The 19081-nt window shown below is 40.7% G+C and overlaps 1 protein-coding gene across 19 annotated transcripts in view; it reads left to right on the top strand.

Annotated features, from left to right (window-relative positions):
• Window positions 1-19081, top strand: part of ZBTB20 (zinc finger and BTB domain containing 20) — a 475348-nt gene that overhangs the window by 355008 nt on the left and 101259 nt on the right. The window contains exon 7 of one of the 19 annotated variants that reach the window (XR_007903183.1): window positions 17404-17487. The exons of 17 other annotated variants lie outside the window; for them this stretch is intronic. The gene's annotated coding sequence lies outside the window, so the exon portion shown is untranslated. Of the gene's footprint in view, window positions 1-570; window positions 4107-17403; window positions 17488-19081 lie in introns of those variants that run through there. One more of the 19 variants, XM_051779657.1, reaches the window with a different exon arrangement.

The following is a 19081-nucleotide window of genomic DNA, read 5'->3' on the forward strand; positions in this document are numbered from 1 at the left end:
GAATGTTTTATATACATTAAAGGAGTAAGTAGTCTGCCATTTCCATGTCCTTCTTTTGGCTGGCATTAAGTAAGGCATGTAGAAGACAGAAAGCGAGGAGCAGTTCTGATGGCTCTTTCAGAAATCCTGCCATTTGCCACTGGCAAATCCAGGTACAGTTCTCATAAAGATCTCTTCCAATTCTGTAGCAACACTTTCTTTCTATGGAGAAAGTATCATATATATGAGTTTGAAAGCTTGTTGCAGCACTGATTGCTTTTTCCATAGCAAAGAGCAACTTTATTCAACTGATTAGACAGACTGAGCTTTGAATTATTGCTTCTTTGCCTAAATCTCCCTGATACATGCAATGATTTATATGAAGGAAGAGCAAGCAAGAGGGTGCCATGCAAAACAAGAGATCATCATGTATCTAAGTTAAAATCTGTGATAAAAATCTGAGGAGGGTTAGGTGATATACATTTTCTGGAGCTCCCACTGGCCTTTTGCATTTATTTAGACTGTGGGTTGGCTTCTGGATGATATCCATGTAGAAAGCAGGAGGTCTTAGACTTGTGTATCTTCTAGTAGAAGGGGACCAACTGAGAGCCAGACTTAATAGTAGTGCTTGCTACATTAAGCGCTATAGGAAATTTGGGGATCACCATATCAGGAACACATGCTAATAAAATGTGTGCCACATAGTAAAAACTCACCTGGGTGAAATGCTGCTCCTTCTGATATCAATGGAAATTTCCTTTTGACCAGGGGTTGCTATGGCAGCAAGCACTGGAAATGAGAACAAGGACATTTTGATATGTCTACACTGTGGATTGCAAATTATGATATCCGAGTTAGTTTTAAACAGTCTTGCAAGGAGTGGTCTAGTTAAGGCAGCCTGGAACACCACGTGGCCTAATTTACTATACTAAGCAGTTTCCTTTCCTCTGTGCTGAATGTCTGTCTGTGTCTGGGATAGAGCAGAGGTCGAGAGGCATTTGAGGGGATGCTTATTTTAGGGGAATGGGATGAGGAACAGGCTATGATAAGGAGTGTAGGGAGGGAGAAATAGTATGAGCAAAAGTAAGCTAGAAAACAGGAGATACATCAGTCCATGGAGTCAAGAGAATGGAAGGAATGAAAGCAAAATCAACAATAGAAGATTTGGGTTTGGGGACCAGTGACCAAAGGGTCTCTTCCCATGGCAGTGCACTTTGCTCTGCTCCTTGGAAGTCAGCCTAGGGCTCCTGACTCTCAGCAGGAAGTAAGCAGTGTCAGGAAGACACTGTCAAATCACTGAATGAAGTTTCCTCACAGTCTTCCAGTGGATTGATCAGCTCGTAAGCACCGTTTTACTCGTGCTGCTGATGACGCTGCCGGCTGAAGTGGTGAAGTTCTGTATTACAGCTCCACAGGTGCTAACCCACCTCAGCATCAGCAGCAACATGGAAGAGCTTTCGATTTTTAAGTTGACTTTTAAAGAAAACCCTGAAAAATTATACTGAAAACGCATTACCATAATGTTAATGTTACTAAGTCAAACACTTAAAAGTTAGGAAATGCCACAGTTAATGTTGTCTGTGCCACCTTAGGGAGGGCCCCTTGTACCATTACCATAGCCTGTAATTACATAACTGCACAGTTTCTTCCACTGAACCCCTGCATAAGGTGGTCAAGTCCTCTGCATATTTCATTAGAAATGTAGCCCAGAGCTGTTCTGCTGCATTATTACTTTGGTACTGACCTAGGGAAGAGAAAACTACTTGTCTATGTCACTGTGCTCTACAAAATCTCCTCTTCTGGAAAGGGGTTGAGGCCTTTAATGGCACTTTGTTTCTCTGAAATCTCCTTTTCTGTTCCTTGGGAGCATCTTACCTTCCATGGTATTTCAAGTGTGAGCAACTCATATTGGGAGGCTGGGAAGAAAACTCATAAATAACATTTAATGGACCTTATTAAGTCCAACATCCCATTTGCTTCTGCAGTGCATCCCTCTCCTATTGACCCTGGTTAGGTCTTCCTATAATCTGTACTGAGTCAACAAGCTCCAGTGGGCTGGTAGGCAGGTGGGACACAGATACACAGCATGTGACATTTTCAGTGGTGGAAAAGGGCAGGAACCCACCTTTTCCCATAGCAGAGGGTGATAGAAGGAATGAATAATAATGACACCTCCCATCAACTTCCCATTAATGGCAAAACACATAAGAACTGGTGCCAGTTTTGCCTGGACATGTATGTAGAAAAGACAGTGAAATTAATATAGAGAGGTTGCTAGAGCCTCTGTCTCTTTTGTTTCTTCCTTCCTTAAGCATTTGTACCCAAAATGCAGTGATGGGGGAATCACAGCACTTCTTCTCAAAGGCCAACCATCAGCCACGTTGTGAGTCCCTTCTCTACTTTCTTCCCATGCTTTTGAGCAGTGCTTGCAGGTTAGCCATGCTCATTTTAAAGCTTATATACAGCAGATGTTCACAGAGCTGATCAGGAATTATGGACTTGCTGCTGTAGCTGCAGCCCTGTATGAAATACAGAGAATGTATATAAACCACAGAGAATATAGCTGCCTTGCACAATAAATTCACACACCTTCCTTGCTGCTATTCGCTCAGGAGGGGACATCAGAGCCCCTGATGAGGGGGCATTCAGTGTCCTGAAATCGAAAGTAGGTCCCTTGCATGTGACAAGGGAAAGTTCTGGTGGGGCGGGGGGGTGATGTCTGGGGGCTAAACATGCTGACAGCTTGCTGTCAGAGCAGCATGTTACTTGCTGCCTTCCCTCTCAGAAGGAGAGGCCGCCTGCCCCACACCTTTGTAGAAGCAGACTTTAAAGAAGTGTCATAAATCTCTGCCTGGCCTGCCACACAGCACTGCCGCTGCCCTGGATATCACCAGGATTCATCCATTTGAACTGTACTTCATTTTGCAGCCCAGGGTAGAAGGAATAGATTACTTTGACACCTATTTTGGGGTATAATTTCTCTACCTCCCCAGTGCCTGGGACTTGTCTTATCCCAGTACCCAGCACTGCCTTTTTACAGCATCTCCGTCTGTATCCTGCAGGTACTTGATTTGTCTGTGTTTGTGCAGACATGCATGGCAAGGATGTGCTCTCAGAGCTTGTGTAGTTCCAGAATCATAACATTCCAGTGATCCATCAGGAAAATTCAACTGAAGGGCAGCATGGTCTTGCTTTAAGCGAGCTGAAGTAGTAGGCACTCCTTTCACCACCCCACAGGACAGGTAGTCTTAGAAGACTGTAGGAAGGTGTGGGTGTTTATTTTGGTGAGAGCTGCAGTGATGTGTAAAAAGGAGAGGGAAGGGATCTCCCAGCTTTTTGGAGATGGCCTCTGTATAATGCCATTTAAATCTGTACTTTTTGTTTGGTGGTAAGTTTTAATAGTTATCCTTTGAGGATTTTCCCAGCGAGCTTATCTGAATACACCAACAGTCTTTTTTGTAATATTCGCATTTCCCCTTTGGTTCAGCCGAGCCCACTGACAGATCATTCAAATTCAATTGTTTTATGTCTAAGCCGAACAGCTAATTAAAGTAGGGATGATTAACCTGACTGGCAGTGTCGCTCTCTCTCCCTCGCTCTCTCACTCCCTCCCTCCCTCCCTCCCTCCTGTTCCAATCAGTCTTTTTCTCACACTCTCCCTCTCTCTCTCTCTCTCTCTCTCTCTCTGTCTTTTGCTCTACTGTGTGTGTGTGTGTGTTTTTTTTTTCCTCTCTCCTAAACGTGGTCTGCTTGCTGATGGCAGAATGGCACTCGGAGATTTGTGCATTGTGTCTGGTTTCCTACGGGCAGGCTGACCCAGTGCCTCTAGGGACTTATCAATAGACCACTCAGAAGAGACAGAGACAGGAGAAAGGAGGAGGGGTGGGGGGGGGAGAGAAAGAGAGAGGGAGAAAGAGAGAGAGAGAGAGAGAGAGAATCAATATCAAGAATAGAAGGAGCTCCGAAGCCATTTTTTTTTTTTTAAAGAAGTATCAGGACTTGGGAAGAGGGTGACAAAAGAAGGTTTTTCAAAGAGGCAGTGGAGGAGGTTCTAATAAATTTGGAAGGAAACAGTTCCCTGTCTTGGGAAAAAAGGAGAACTCCTGGCTGATTAGCATTCACACCAGGTATGAGATGTTCCCTACCCCTTATCACTGTCGCAACCGAGATGGAAAAAAGCGCTTTTCCCCCCTTTTTTCTTTTTTTTTTTTTTTTCTTTCCCCTCACCCCCCCCCTCTGCTCTTTAAGGAGATGGAGCGAGCGTTTATTTTGGTACGTTGGTTGGTGGTGGCAGGGGGAGCGCGAGCCGTGGGCATTTGTGTGCTGGGAACAGGGAGAATGGAAGCAGGGCAGCGGGGAGGGGGCGGGTGGGAGAAGAGCCGGGAGTGTGTTACTGTGTCTCCTCTTTGTGCACCCCTGGGGGGGTTACCCAAGTTCATTTCCAGCAGGTGGATTTAGAGAGGGAGTTACTTAACGCTTGACCGCCAGTTTTGAAAAAAAGGAAAAAAGAAAAAAAAAAAAAAAAGGACCTGCTTCCTATGTCTATTAAAGGAAGCTCCAATTTTTTCCCTCTCTCTCTCCTCTCTCTCTCTCTTTCCTCTCTTCCTAACCAGACAGCGGGAGGGTTTCTGGCTCCTCGCCAGCCCAAAAGCCTCTAAGTGTTTTGCACTTGTTTCAGGGAGCCCGGGGATTTTTTTCAGCATTTTCACTAGAGAACAAAGAGTTCTTTACAAAGGAAAGGGGGAGAGCGAGCTTAACGCCTGAGATATGTTTTTCTATTTTTATTAGGGATTTTTTTTTCCCCTACTAAAAAGAAAGAGAGAAGCAAAGCACAGAATGTGTGGCAGCAACAAAATAGATTGAAAGGAAATGCAGTTCTCTTACCTCCAAATTATAATTTGGAATAAATAAGAACAGGAATGGAAGGGGGACAAGACCAAGTGAGTTTGGTATGTTGTTCTTTTCTCCCTTTTTTTAAACTCTCTCTTTAAATTCCAACTGCTGTTTTGCCAACTTACCTAGCATCTTTTTTTTTCCATAAAAGTTATATTGCAAACAGTTTCTGTACAGTTTCTGTTTACTTAAAAAATCAAACAACAAATTCTTACTGAGGAAAAAAAAGGAGGGAATTGGGGTGGTTATGGTAGAAAAGAAACGAATGAGTGGGAACAGAAATCTTTCACTTTCTGTCACTTAGAAAAAAAGTTGGTAATGGCTTGTTGAAGCTAGGATCCTAAAATACAGATGGGGCACTAACGTCTGTGTCCACGGACCCAGCTTTTCCCTGACCATCTGTCTAAAAGTCACCTCTCACTGGCAGCTCAAATGATTAGTCGGAGCTCAGGGATTTTTTTGTTTATTTGTTTGTTTGCTTGTTCCTCCTGTTTGGTGGGACCCTCTCTCAAATGGCTCCATTTCACCTTCTGAGTTTAGTTCTTTAGTCGAGCCCCAGATTGAGGGTTTCTGGATAGACCTCTTTGCACTGTAGATTTTTTGTTCTTCTGAATGTATTTCTTCTAGATACACTCTTTGTCTATTTGTACGTGAAAAAGGCACATGCAATAGAGAAGGGAATAGCGCATCACATTTAGGGAGGTGTTTAGATTTGAATTTTATTGCTATATAGTATATAGCATACAAGACATCTTCTTTACAGTTTCTCCTGAACAGTGGTTAGGATGTTTGAGAATATATACTGTTGCAAATTCAGTAGCTTGAGGAAGTGCTTTCTTTACCCAAATTCTGCTTTCATTCCTTTATTGATTTGTATTTTCCTGCCTTTGACAATTTGCCAGTCTAAGAACAGCATCATATAGCAGAGGTACAGAAAACAAGAGAGGAAACTCTTGGTTTTGATATTATATCCCCCCTAAAAACCATAAGCAATTTATACACAGATCTGTATCAAATTATTATAGAGTTACGACGATTGTTTCTGGATGCAGAGCACTGTTACTGCAATACCTTGATTTTTATTTTCCTGCTGCAGGCTTCCCTCAGGAGAGGTTGTCTGTTACAGCTACATAGGTATTGCATATGTATTCGTGCCACTGTTTTTAAGCAACACCTGTGCATTGTGTAAGGGTACACAGAGAATCAGTCCATTTACATCTTATATGATGAAGAGGGGAAAAATCCATTCTTGGGCTCTGCTTTTGCTGCTTTAGAAATCCCACTACCCTACAGTGGCAAAACGTCCTGCAGGATACAGCCCATCCTTTGCAGAAGTGAAGGGAAACTGTCCACGACAAGTGAAACCACCAGTTAAAACACAGTTTTGTTTTCATGCCAGTATCCAATCTGGGGGCTTGTAACCCTCCAGCTTTGTTAGCTGGGACTCTTCCCTCTCCAAAGCTGTGGTGGGCACAGCTTTCCCAGCAGAAGTTGGGGGGTTATCGTGGCCTGAAGTGCCCTGCTCAGAGACTAAGTTCCTTCACTGCAGGTCACCCAGATGCTCTGCCTTTGCACAGGTAACAGCAATAGTGGTGCCCAGTCGAAAGTACTTTGTGGGCTTCCCAGTTTAATGTAAAAGGCTTGGCCAAGAGGGATGGACCACCAAAAAGAGTTAGTCGTTCTCTTGGCAAACATAACAAATAGAACAACTTTTGGCAAATTACAAATGCCTGTCTTTTACCTAAAATCCTTGCTTTCCTCATTCCTCCAGAGAGTTTTCCCAGTTCCTGATGTTTTTCATGGTCTGAATGTTTTCTGTGACATTTCTCCCTTGCTCTCTCTGAAAAGGGAGGGAAAAAAATCACAGGAAAAGTAAGCAAAAGAGCACAGAAAGGGGACTTGATCTTTGAAGTTTTCCATAGGATAAACAGTCTAATTTTTTTTCTACCTGAATCTTTTTTATTCTCCCCCACTCCCCCTTGATTTTTTTTTTTTAAATCTAACATCCTTTTGTGAGTATTTCATATCTGCAACCTTGGAGGTGGTGACAGAAGAGAGAGGACAGAACAGAGCTGAAACCTAGATTTAGCCCCCTCAGTCTCAACTAGAAGGCATCTTCCAGTGGCTGTCACTGCATCCAGAAGTAGGAAGAAAGACGGTAGCTGTCTTTCGGGGACTCCGTGGAGCTGACCTGAGAGTAGCACATTCACAGTACAGGAGAAAAGAGAAAGAGGGGGAAAAAAAATTAAAAAAAGGGGAAAGAAAAGCTCTTTGAGCAGTAACACACTGGCTCTTTCTTCCTGCAGGCAATCCGCTCCAGCTCCTGGCGACGTGTCCTGCACTATCAGATATCATATGACTCTTTATTTGGCCTCCCGTTAGCAGTATGGGCCTGTTAGGAGGCTGTTTGTTTTCTTTTCCTTTCATTTCCTTCTCCTCAGTCCCCCCTATTTTATATTTGCCTGTGTGAGCATATCCCCTTTATAATCTCTCTTTTTGTGCTGAAGCTTTATAGAAAAGAAAAAAAAAAAAAAAACTTAATCATTTCCCAGGACTGTTTTTAATCCTCTGCCAAAATTGAAGTTCATTGTCAAGTTGTAAAAATAAATAACACCTTTGGGTTTTATTTCTCTCTTTTACTTCTTTCTTTGCCCTGGCACTTCTCAGTGTGTCCGTATATACTCAAGCATGTCTTTCTGTCTCTCCTGCCTGAGTGGGTGAAGTTGGGATACACCTGTATCAGTCTAAGCAGAAGTGCAGAGCTGCCTGCAGCTGCTCCTGCTGCTTCTTGCCATTTGTTTCACTTTCATAAACTTTCCTCTGTTTATTTATTTATTTCATTTGGGCACCTTCTTCACACCGAGTTTGAAAAACTGTCAGGCAGCAATTCCTGTGCTGGGCTTTTCTGCATTTAGGTGAGCAAACGGGGGAAGTTAAGGCTGTAAGAAAATGAAACATTGTGCTGAAGGAAGAGAGGATGAAGTGCGAGGTAGAAATTAGACGCTCTTTGTGCACGCCACCCATAAAAGTTTCCTGAACCAGAATGCTGGTGCCTACTAATAGGATGAGGGGAGCCAGACAGCAGCTAACAATCGGAGGTGTGTAGCCAAGTAGCCTTATGGCAGCATTTCTGATATCCATTTCTGATACCGAATCACATTTTAGTTAAGGGAGATGAGATTTTTTTTTTTCCCTATTTGTGCTGTCTGTAGCACTACATTATTTAGATAAACACTGTTGCAAAACTTTTTTGCCTGAAAATGCTAAGTCACGTCAACAGAAACAGTGAATTGATACCAAACGTATTAAATTGTTGCGAGGAAAAAGTCCGTCTTTCCAAAAGAGAGGTAATGTTTTGTTTTGATACTTTGCTATGGAATATTTTAATTTCTCTTTGTAAAGTAAGGATTTATTTTGAGAATTGTTAAGAATTTATTTGTAAAGGAAAAAGACGGGAGGTGGAATCTGTAAAACATTCATAAATGATAGATTTTGAAAGAGGGGAGATTTAGTTTTTTTAGGAAGAATTTAAAATGTTCGGGTTTTTGTTCATTTTTTGTTCAGTTTTATGCAACCTGAATCATAATATACTTTGTCAAGCAAACCAGAAAATGAGCTTTTTACACAACTTTGCTCCCTCTGTAATTACTGCTGTATTTTTATGGAACTTGGTGTTTTATTCATCCAAATTTGGTAAGATTAGCAAAGCCGAAATCCTGTTTGCACTGTGGAGACACAAAGGAGTTACTGATACTTTCTGTCAAAAGTAGATGCTTTGGCCAGTCAGTCCTTCCACCAACTTGTGCTGTTGAGCAGCTGGCTGCGTGCGGGCCGACCGCCACGCTCCAGGGAAAGTATGGGCATATTTTGTACACGCAATTTATATACATTTCGTGCTGATATTCATTAGCACAGCTGAAGAGCTCTGAATTTTAGCATTTCTTCTTGGTGTATACTTAGGCCAGTGTACAAGAGCAATCTTGTAAGTGAGGCAAATACAGACCAGAGGTTTTTCTGTTAATAATCCAGAAACAACTGCATTTCAGCCTTACTGTAGGTGTGTTGAACCGAATTGAGGTCTCCCTGCTAGTTGATGGTATTTCTTATTTCTCATCTAACTTCCCACTGAAGTCAGTGCAGGTTTTCTTGAGGAAAAGTTGATGAAAAACAGAGCTAGAGCATCAGGATTTAGGGTGGTCCCCTTGAATCAGTGTTGGAAACCAGACACCCCAGAATGTGCACAGCCTAGCATCCCTCTGGAGCCTGCAGGGCACGCTTGCTTTAGTGGAGTTGCTAGAGCTGAGCTGAGCTGACTCCAGCAGTCTGAAACTTTATTTGTATGTGCCTCGAGTTCCTTCAGAAAAGTACCAATATCTCTGCTTCACTGTCAACAGCACACTCTTTCTTTTTGTTTAGTTTTTGCCAGTCATTTCAAGGAGGATTAAGAGGCTCTTTCACCAGAGACAACATTTTGAGGCTTATTTCCTTTTCTCTCTTCCTCTAGCAACTTAAAACCAACTTTAATGTTTCGTGCTTGGGCACATTCATGGTACTGAGAAAGGAATTACAAACTTTGTTGGAAGAAATCTGGTTTTGGAGTAAGTGTTAAGAGTGTTTAAAAATTGCTGTGCATGCACAGTACGTGATGTTCCCTGTTACTCTACACGTGCTCCAATACTCTGAACAGTCCTAGCTGTGGGTATTTATTTGTGAGCTCATTCTGGGAGTTGCCCATGAATTTAGTTGACAGTCAGTAAACAGCCCCATGATAAGGCTGAAGCGTGAGAGCTACATAAGTGGGAGGTAGAAGACTTCTTTCAAGTTTTTGGCCATTTCAGAGTATTGTTGCTCAGCATCTTTATTTATAGGAAAAAAAAAGTTATCCTCAAACTTGTTGCCTTCATCTCTGCAGAGCAGATTATTCTATTTCAAAGATATTACAAGCTCAAATAATGATAAAATACATACTTAGCTACCTTGTGAAATAAATATAGCTAAAAGGTGCGGAAAAGTGAAAGCCAAATGCTGCAACTAATGCTTGAGTGTGTGACTTGGGCTGGGCAGAGGCTTGCTGCTGCTGAAGTTTTGTTAGCATAACTTGGACTTGGTGGAATTGCACCAAAGTTGTATTTTGACTTGGCTTAACTTCACTGCTTTCATCTGACTTTTTTTCTAAGCCAGCTCAATCCAGATCTGCTCAGTGCTCAGGAGGGTGATAGCCAAGGGACAAAACAGCTTGTCTAACACATGTCTCTTTAGTGTACCAGTGTGTGGCTTGTGAGGCCTCAGAGTGGATCACCACTGTCAAGAGAAATGTGTTTTCCTACAGTGTAATAAGTTGTCCTGCTGCTTTCAGATGTCAGAGATCCCTGGTTCAGCACTTGGTGAAAAGGTCTGCTTTCAGAAGAGGCTTCCCTTCCATTTAACTTTTCATTAGAGCATGCAGCTCATGTAAATGTGATGTGGCCAGTAGAAGCAACAAATTCTGGTTTATTTTTGCCAGGATGTATGTATTTTTTCTATGTCTGTATTAATATTATGGTGAGATGGTATTTCAACCTGAACACCAATTTCAGTGGCTTACCGCTAAAAAATGAGCTGAGTTGAAATGTCAAGTAGTCGTTCCAAGCTCAGAGGTGAAGCTTATATTGTTTTGGAAAATATGAGGAAAGTCATGGTTACTTTTTTCTTTTTTTTTTTTTTTCTTTTTTTTTTTTTTTTCTTTTTTAATGTGTTGGGCAGTCACACTAAGACAGGAGCATTTTCTGATTAACTAATTACTGAAACCCATTAATTTTTCCATTCTCATTCTATTTTTAATTTTTCTTATTTCTTCAATACAAAATGAAAATTATAAAGAGCTAATTTCCTTAAACTAATTAGACTTACAATTTTAATCTCACAAAACCCAGGAAATTCCAAGCGATGTTTTTTTGTGACTCTGCCATGTTGCACATGCCTCTCTCCTCTTTGAAACCCTTGTATTGGCCTTCAAAAAATCCTGGGAAAACACTCAACACTTGCCTGAGCCAGCCTTGTCGGTCCAAACTCTCCTGAACTTCTGGCACTGTTAGGCATACAGATCCAGGTTTTGTGATTTGAGCTCATCACTTTTGAAAATAACAACATGGAGTTTCCAGACATTTCCTTTTATGAACTTAAGGGTTTTTTAAAAAAATAATTAGTATTTAGAGTGATTCTATTTCCACTGAAGCCAGCACAAGCAGAATCCACATCCTCTGGTTAAAATTTCTCATGGCACTTTCCAAAACTTGATTTTTACTCAGATGGCTTTTTCAGTTTTGACCATCTGGAGAGCAGTTGTACATAGAATATTTTTTAGGCAGTCCTCTGAATAGGAGACCTAAAACTCTTTGACCTGTTAATCTCTACTACATATCCCATAAAACCAGTGTGAGAAATAATTTTTGTTCTATCCTTCCAGAGAAAAGAATTTAGTGATGATTTTTTTGGCTGGAGAATCAGGAAATACCAGTGAAAACTCTTTGTAGGAAGACGCTGGAGTCTTCTTCAGTGAGATCAACTGTTCTTTATATATAGATAGATAGATAGATATAGATATATATAGTGCCTTTTTTTTTTTTTTTGCTTGTTGAAATATATCCCCACGATCTTGAGAAGCCACAGAAAATTATCAGTGCCACAGTAACCTTATACAGATGGAGAATGCTAAACAGAGCTGATCTGAGGCAGCCTTCCCCACTAATGAGACAAGCCAGCAAGTTGATTTCAGGCTTTAGTTTATGGCATTGCCTGCACATTGCTGAAGCACCAGGGTGTACCCTACAAGGAATCTTCCTCTCTGTAATAATTTTTAACATCCTGGTCCAATTCTTTAACTTCTATTTTCATGAAATTCTCACCAAAGTCATGAGGAAATCTGTGTCTGGCAAGCATGGAAAGAAATGGAGCCTCTCTGAGTGGTCTCTACTACTTATATAGTTAAAAATTCAATCCATACCTCAAAAAAAAAAAAAGTTGATATATATAAGAAAGCAAAGGGGAACATTGATTTGCAGCCTATTCATTTTGTATTATGCTCATGTCAGACAGCATAAGACTGTTCTGGTGCTTGCTTTGGAGGACTTGTCTGAAACTCTGTAGAGCTGCACAAAGCAAAGTCAGTGAGTGAGAAGCAATCTTATTTCTGATCAAAATGAAGTAATGTGCCAACTAATGATGACAGAAACCTGGAGAGCTGTAGGTGCTCCCTTTTATCAGAGATATAAAAATAGAGATTTAGACCGCTGTTAAAGATTGCATAATGCCCTGGCTAAATTTCAATGAAGGCAATTGTATTTGGCCTCCTTGAATTCCCTCTGAAGTGTCAGTTGTGTGAGGCAATATTCACTTTCTGGCCTGATCCACACCATAAGGGTATAGAGCATAGTTAAGCAGCTGCCACCTCCCACTCCACGGATGGCTTTATTAGCTCAGTGTTGAGCAAAGTAACCACTTTGCAATTTGATCAATGACTGAATAATGACAACAACCAACACCTCTCTTCTATACCTTCATTTGTCTCAAAATGCTTATTATAAAATCTAACAAATTGGACCTCATTCCCTCAGTGCTGTGGTGATATTTGTAAGAACTATCTCTATTTTGCAGAGGAGGAAACTGAGGCACAGAAATGTTTGAGTGACTTTTCTAAATGTACACAGCAAATCGGTGGCAGAGCCAGGAGAATAACTTGGGAATGCTGCTTCGCAGTCCCATGCTCTAAGCACTAAGAAACACTACCCCTCTGAATGTAAGTTATTGTTATTAAGATGTGGTTTATCTTTCATGTAAGTCGCCATCTGTTATATTGCCTACTTGCTATTAGTTACGAAAGCTATTCAAATTTTAAACTGTTTTGCATTCTCACAGCTACTTAAGCCCACAGTAGACTTTTGACAACAGTAACAGTGCTTCTCATGTGAAAGAACTGGACAAATATTAACTCATGTTTTTTCAGTAAATTTTTGTGATGCCATAAACCCACAGTTTAGACTGAATTTAAACAGACCTTGAAAAATCCATGTATTCGATGCTGATTGGTTCCATATCTGTCAGTTGTACTTAGTTAAGACATGACTGTATATTCTCATAGATATGATTAAGAACATAAATATCCAAATGGTAATTTAATGTAAATTGAGTCATTGATAACTTCATGTGTCTTGGGTCTAACAGCTCTGTGGCTGTTACGGTCCTTTGAACATGTAGTAGGAAAAACGTATTAATCTTGAGTTCTTAGTGATGCTTCTGGGGACCTCAGTGAGCCAAGGAGAACTAGGTCAGTCTTCTTGGAGGCAGTCTGGAAAAGCCCTGAGCAGAAGCTGGGGCAGGGACTGGAACTGTAAAATGAGGAGAGGCTCTTGAAAAGTAAAAGTTGCTCTGTTTTTCTCTCAGTGTACAGATGAGTGGTAGGGAAATGCATCCATTTAGATCCTCACAGTCACCATTTTTAAAGGAACTATGAAGCCCAGGCTTGGGAAGGGGTAACCCTGCAAACAAGAAGAAATAGCATTGTAGTTGAAGAGAGAAGGAATTGTCTCAAACTATCCAATATCTGCTAACAGGTGGAATAACAGAGGCAACGTCAAACAAAGTCCAAGACAGATTGGACACTGTTGCCTTTTCATCTCTAAAGATGGTCAAACAGCAAGGGTACTGCTGATAGTCCTAACTAGTTTCCTTTATGTGAAAAAGCCTACTGAATTTCTGAAAGCACTTTGCTTCTGCTGAACTAGAACATATGTTTCAGAAAGATAATCTTTAAGTCTTTAAGTAATTGAGATATGTAGTCATAAGGAATGACCACATATTTTACAGAATTATTCTGAAGATTTTGAAATCTAGTTCACTTCTTTTGAGTCTGAATTTGACTTAACTTCAGCTATGCCTTTGTCTGGTGTATTAAGGAGCCCTCTACTGTCAGAAATCTTCTCCCCGTGCTTGGTATTAATAAACTTTGCTGGTCTGGCTGATGGATGGTGATTTTTTGACACCCAGAATACGGTTTGAGTGGATGGGGAGGTGAGTAGTGGAATTTGAAGTAAGAGGTGAGGAATTACTGGTTGCAGAAGAAGTGGGTGAATAGAGAAGAGAAACAATATGCAGAGAGAGTAGGTTTCTTTTTCTTCCTGAGTATTTAAGGCATAAATAAAAGAAATATGTGAGTAAAGGCAAAGACCCAGTTATAAAGAGGGAAAGAGATGGAAATATAAGAGAAAAGGTCTTGAGAACAGACACAGAGAGTAACGTAAAAAGAGAAGCATCGTAAAGCTATTGAAGACAGGAAAAAGAAACAAATGTAGTCTGCAGGATCAATAAGGTCAGACCAAATGGGGAAATATCAGAGCATGTTAAGAGTGTAACAAAAAGGAGCAGTAATTCACCATGGGTACTTTGGACTAGGGCTTCTCAAGCAGTGGGTACTTTCCCATCTCACAGGAGGCCAGCGGGCTTAGCTCATTATGGCTTTGAAAATGCACTGCTTAATCTGAAGGTTAGTGAGAGGCTGGTACAGTTTTGAAAGGTCTGAACACATTCAAACTTTGTGAAAAAGACTGGCCAAATTTTCTGCCCAAGGCCTCTCTGTCCTCAGGATTAAAACTCCAATGTTCAGGGCATAACGAAAGGGAGGCCTAATTAGAGAGAGAAAGGTCTTCTGACACACATAGCTTTTCTTTTCTTTTTTTTTTTTTCTTTTTTTTTTCCCCCCTCACAGCAAAGGAACAAAGAATAGGGTAAAACTTTATTAGGGTAAGTGTATTGTTAGTTTTCTCAAATTGTTTCCCTTCTAGCCCTCTCCAGAGCAACACCTCTCTGTGCCCTGGTGGCTGGGACATCACAATATGGGCATGTTCCTCATATGCTGCCCACTCATTGGTGCAGCCTGGAACAGGTCACTTAACCCCCTGGCTTCAAATTACTACAAACAACTCTAAAACCAGCCGATGGTTTCCTATCTCAGGAGCAGCTGAGAAGATGGTGTCAACGTGGCCTGTGAGATGTTAGGAAATCATGAGGCACATTTGGCAAGGTTGCCTTTATCTTTGGATTTCGTGGAGTTCAGTATGAAGAATTCTTGTGTCTTCACTTCAAATATTCTATCATTCCTCTCCTGTCTTCCTTTTCCTGTGAAATAGCTCTGGTAATGCTCATCACTGATGCTACAAGATAAATGAGTATCAGTGTAATGAGTTTTTCATGCTTTGAAGGTATTAGTGTTCTCCTCTTAAAACCTGATAAAATACTCCGCCCAAGGTAAAAGTCTGGTTGGTTTTTATTAAGAAAGAAAAAATATTTTTCTGAAGGACATTGATTGGCTTTTCGAAATGCATGAGTAGTCCTAATCTGGGAAAATAGAGTGAGAAAAGTGATAATTTCTAAGTTGCCATTGTAGGCCAAGCACTGAAATGGGGCCAGTCTGGATCATTCATACTAGCTTTTTTAAGAAGATAACATACTTTTAAGAAGATGAAAAGAAAAAAAAAACATCCCTTCAGACTGGTTTTGTATGGCTGACTTGTCTCCAATGTGAATGAAGTGTGTGGAAGTTAACGCCATGACACTCACCACTTACTAGACACACATATTTGGGTGTTCTCATTGATTGATGGATTACCAAGTGTCATATTCTAAAATCTTTCAAACAAGGCTATCCTGTTGCACTTGTGCAAGCAAAGAAAAAATTACTCAGAAGCAGAAAGAGGTGAAAACTACTGGAAACATGAAAGTCCTTTCTAAAGCCATTTCTCCCTGTCACTGGTATGAGAAGAATTTTCATTCTCTTTAAGGCTATTTAAAATATACTTTGGGGCTAAAATAGCAGAGAAGACAATCCAATGCATTCTCAGCCCTGAAACCACAATCGGTTACAGATCCTTGTTGCCACATCTCATCCAGTGAGATAGCTTACTGGAAGACCTGGTCAAAAAAACCTCAATATTGATTGGGGGAAAAAAAAAAGAAAAGTAAAAGAAATTAAATTGTTCTCTTTCCCCTTCCTCTCATTCTTTTTTCAAGGCAGAAAAGCAAAACACTGGTTTTTATTGTTTAATTTAAATGAATTCCAATTTTTCAGTGATTTTAATTTCTGTGAATTTTAATTCTCGTTTTTCACATGAGATGAAATACCAGAAAACTGTGCAAGCAGTTGAAATTTTCATTAATTTTTTTTTCATTTTTAGTTCGGTATGAAAGCTTATTCTCTCACTTTCTGCTGCCGTCCTGTCTCTTTTTTCCGTATTCCTATAGACTCATGGATGACTCTGAATGGCATTTAGCTGTTTCACTCATTAAGACAGAGCAAGTAGTGGTTCCATAACTTTATTGATTTAAGGTGAGATCATGGTAGGGACCACTCTGGATTCTGTAAATGACACAGCTTCTTGAAGATATTCTTAACAAAGCAAGTAAGGAATATGATAGTATCACTTCTAATCAAGATGAATATCATTGCAGTCAGCAGTAGATGTCACAAGCTGTATGGGTACATCAGGGATCTAACAGGTGAACACTTATGTTCATACTATTTCTGTCACTTACCCAATGCACAAGTTCCGACTTATCTATTTTGGCTTGTTTTCCACATGAGGACAACATGGCACAGGCGATAAACCTAAATTTCTTTAGTTTGTTTGACAGATTATTTGAGGAGTTATCTGTGTGTATGGCACTCATATTTGGGGTTGTTACTATTGGAAGGCCAACACCACTGATTTGGTCTGTGCTAACATTTATCTCCACGTTGAAGGCATGATTTTTTTTTCAAAACATCAAATAATGGTGAAATTAGGATGCTCTGTAATGATGTAGATGTTGATACGACATTGCAGTCCACCTGTAGCATCTTCCATATTAAGCTGAATGAAATGGCAGGAGTATTAAGGAGGAGAACCTAAGTGGGCGTTATTGACCAGATGGATGCAGCTGCTCTGTTACATTCCCACTATTTTGCATTTGAGCTGTTTATTTTCACTCTCTGGCTGTCAGTCATCACACAAATTAGAACTGAAAGACTTTTTTCCTGATGTAGAATCCATAGTCACGGGTCCACCAACATCCAGGAGTGACTGTGCTGTTTAGTTCAGTCTTCTTTATCTTCTGGCCTTTCCAGGTAGGGTTCTGCGGATTAGCATCACAGTTTACTTCCAAGAAATGCCAGACAAAAGAGGCAGAAATTTGTCCCATTAGGATCAGAGGAAACCTTGAGTGATTTGACCCAGTCAACAACTGTCAGGAAGCATTGCCACTTGAAAAGTAAATGCCTCATTATTGTTGCTAGACAGATGCACCTCCATAAAACACCTGGAAGTGGTCCACAGACCACAGACAGAACGTCACTGAGGTTGATTTTTTTTTTTTTTTAATGGGGAGAGATAGCAGATCTCATATTTTTAGACATAAATTGATCATCAGCTAGTGTGAGGAAGTAATCTATTGCAGTCGAGCCTCATGCAGAAACCAAGCATGTTATAAGGTGATGTTCCTTTCATCTGATGTTGACCACTGTAGGGGGAAGGACATCAGACTGCCTGAACCATCATTTTGAAGAGAGAGCTCACAGAAGATATGTTACTTGTGGCGAGGCTGAAAGTGAATGAGGTAACCACAGAGTAAGCTGCTAATGATGTGGATTGTGGGAAGCACTACTGATAGGAGGCAGACAGTTGGATTGATTAGAGCAGCCCCAGGGACTAGTTCTTTTTCTTTCACCGTCCTGGGGTGAGGTTAAACCTGCTACTGGTAGTAATGAAGAATAGCTAATACAGAGCAGACTCTGCCAAAGTAACAGCATTGGCATCAGGAGCAGAAAGTTTTGCAGATTTCTCTGTGTGTGCACTTGCTACTGGTGTTCCTGGTGGGTGGCTGAATCATCCTGATGGCATTCAACAGGAACCAGCTGCTGAGAATATTAAAATGCAAGCATTTATTCCTCTAGAGAGACAGTAGCATCTGCAAAGTTTTCCTGTCTTGATGGTACAGATAATCCCATGGAGTATTCTCTAGTAGTTTTTAACTCTCAATTCATTTATACATGTTTTTAAAGCTGTAAGTGCTTTGTGTCTGCACAGAAAAAGCCTAGTCTTAGAGCTGAGGCCACAACTGTCCTGAGCATATATCTCTGCTCAGGCTGAGGTACCTTACATGGGGAAAAAGAAGTCAGGCTTTGCCTCCTCCTCCTGCTCCCACCTTTTTTCTTCACCCTACTCTTCTCAGGAAGGACTGCTTTGAAGACTGGTGTGCCACAGAGAGGGAGTCCTTGGCCAAGCCATGATTTTGTAACTTCCATATCAGGGTAAGCTCTGTCTTGAAATTTATAGTGGCAACAATTGTAAGAAGTGGTAAAAACTGCAAGAAAGTGATTTAATGGTCTGATAGAGTAGGATGTTGAACATAGCCATTATTGTTCATATTTTTTTTCCCAAAGAGGAACATGTCCCTTCAGAAGCCTGTAAGCAAGACTCCCCAGCCTTATACTGCTTACAGTCTAGGGGATACCTCTGGAAAGGAAACCAGGCCCTGACAACTTTAACAACCCATCAAAAACTGGGGACACTCAGCACCCATCAGAAACTGGCTCTTAGAGCAACGTGGTTCTAAACAACAAACATCATAACCAACACAGCTGAGAGAAGAGAAAAGGCAGATAGTAGCAACAGTGGGGAAAAAGATGGTAATTTCTTCTTTTAAGTCTTTGCTTAGCTCTGCATATCTCTTCTGCTTTCCCTAGAATATGTTCTTATGCAAATCGTGTGTGATTTCACATACTAAAGGTATTTACAGGAAGGGAAAGGCAAAGATTCTGTCCATGGCATATGATGTGAGTAAAGGTGCAGGATTGTTTTATGGAGAAAGAGAAACCAAGTTCTTTTGCAGTGTGGCTGCAATGTTGGCACAGAGAGAAGAAATGAGTTGTAGACAGCCAGAGCTGTGTAGCAAAATAAAGGGTGCAGTTTATGATTTTATTTTAAAAGTAGCATAACTTGGTGCACTCATCACAGTAGCATTTTATTAAGGTATTTTATCCATATCTAAATAGCCTTGTGTAAAATGCCTGCCTCATACCTTAAGGCTGTGAATAGTTCAGCTCCATTTTTCTAAGCTGGAATATTCGTACATGGTGTTAAAAGAACAAACTCGCCCAAGGCAGCAAACTTCCATTCTTTCTTCCACCTTTTGTCATTTCCAG

Source organism: Manacus candei, unplaced genomic scaffold, assembly GCF_025592945.1.
Source record: "Manacus candei isolate 608988 ecotype Guabito, Panama unplaced genomic scaffold, ASM2559294v1 h1tg000014l, whole genome shotgun sequence".
Lineage (NCBI taxonomy): Eukaryota > Metazoa > Chordata > Aves > Passeriformes > Pipridae > Manacus > Manacus candei.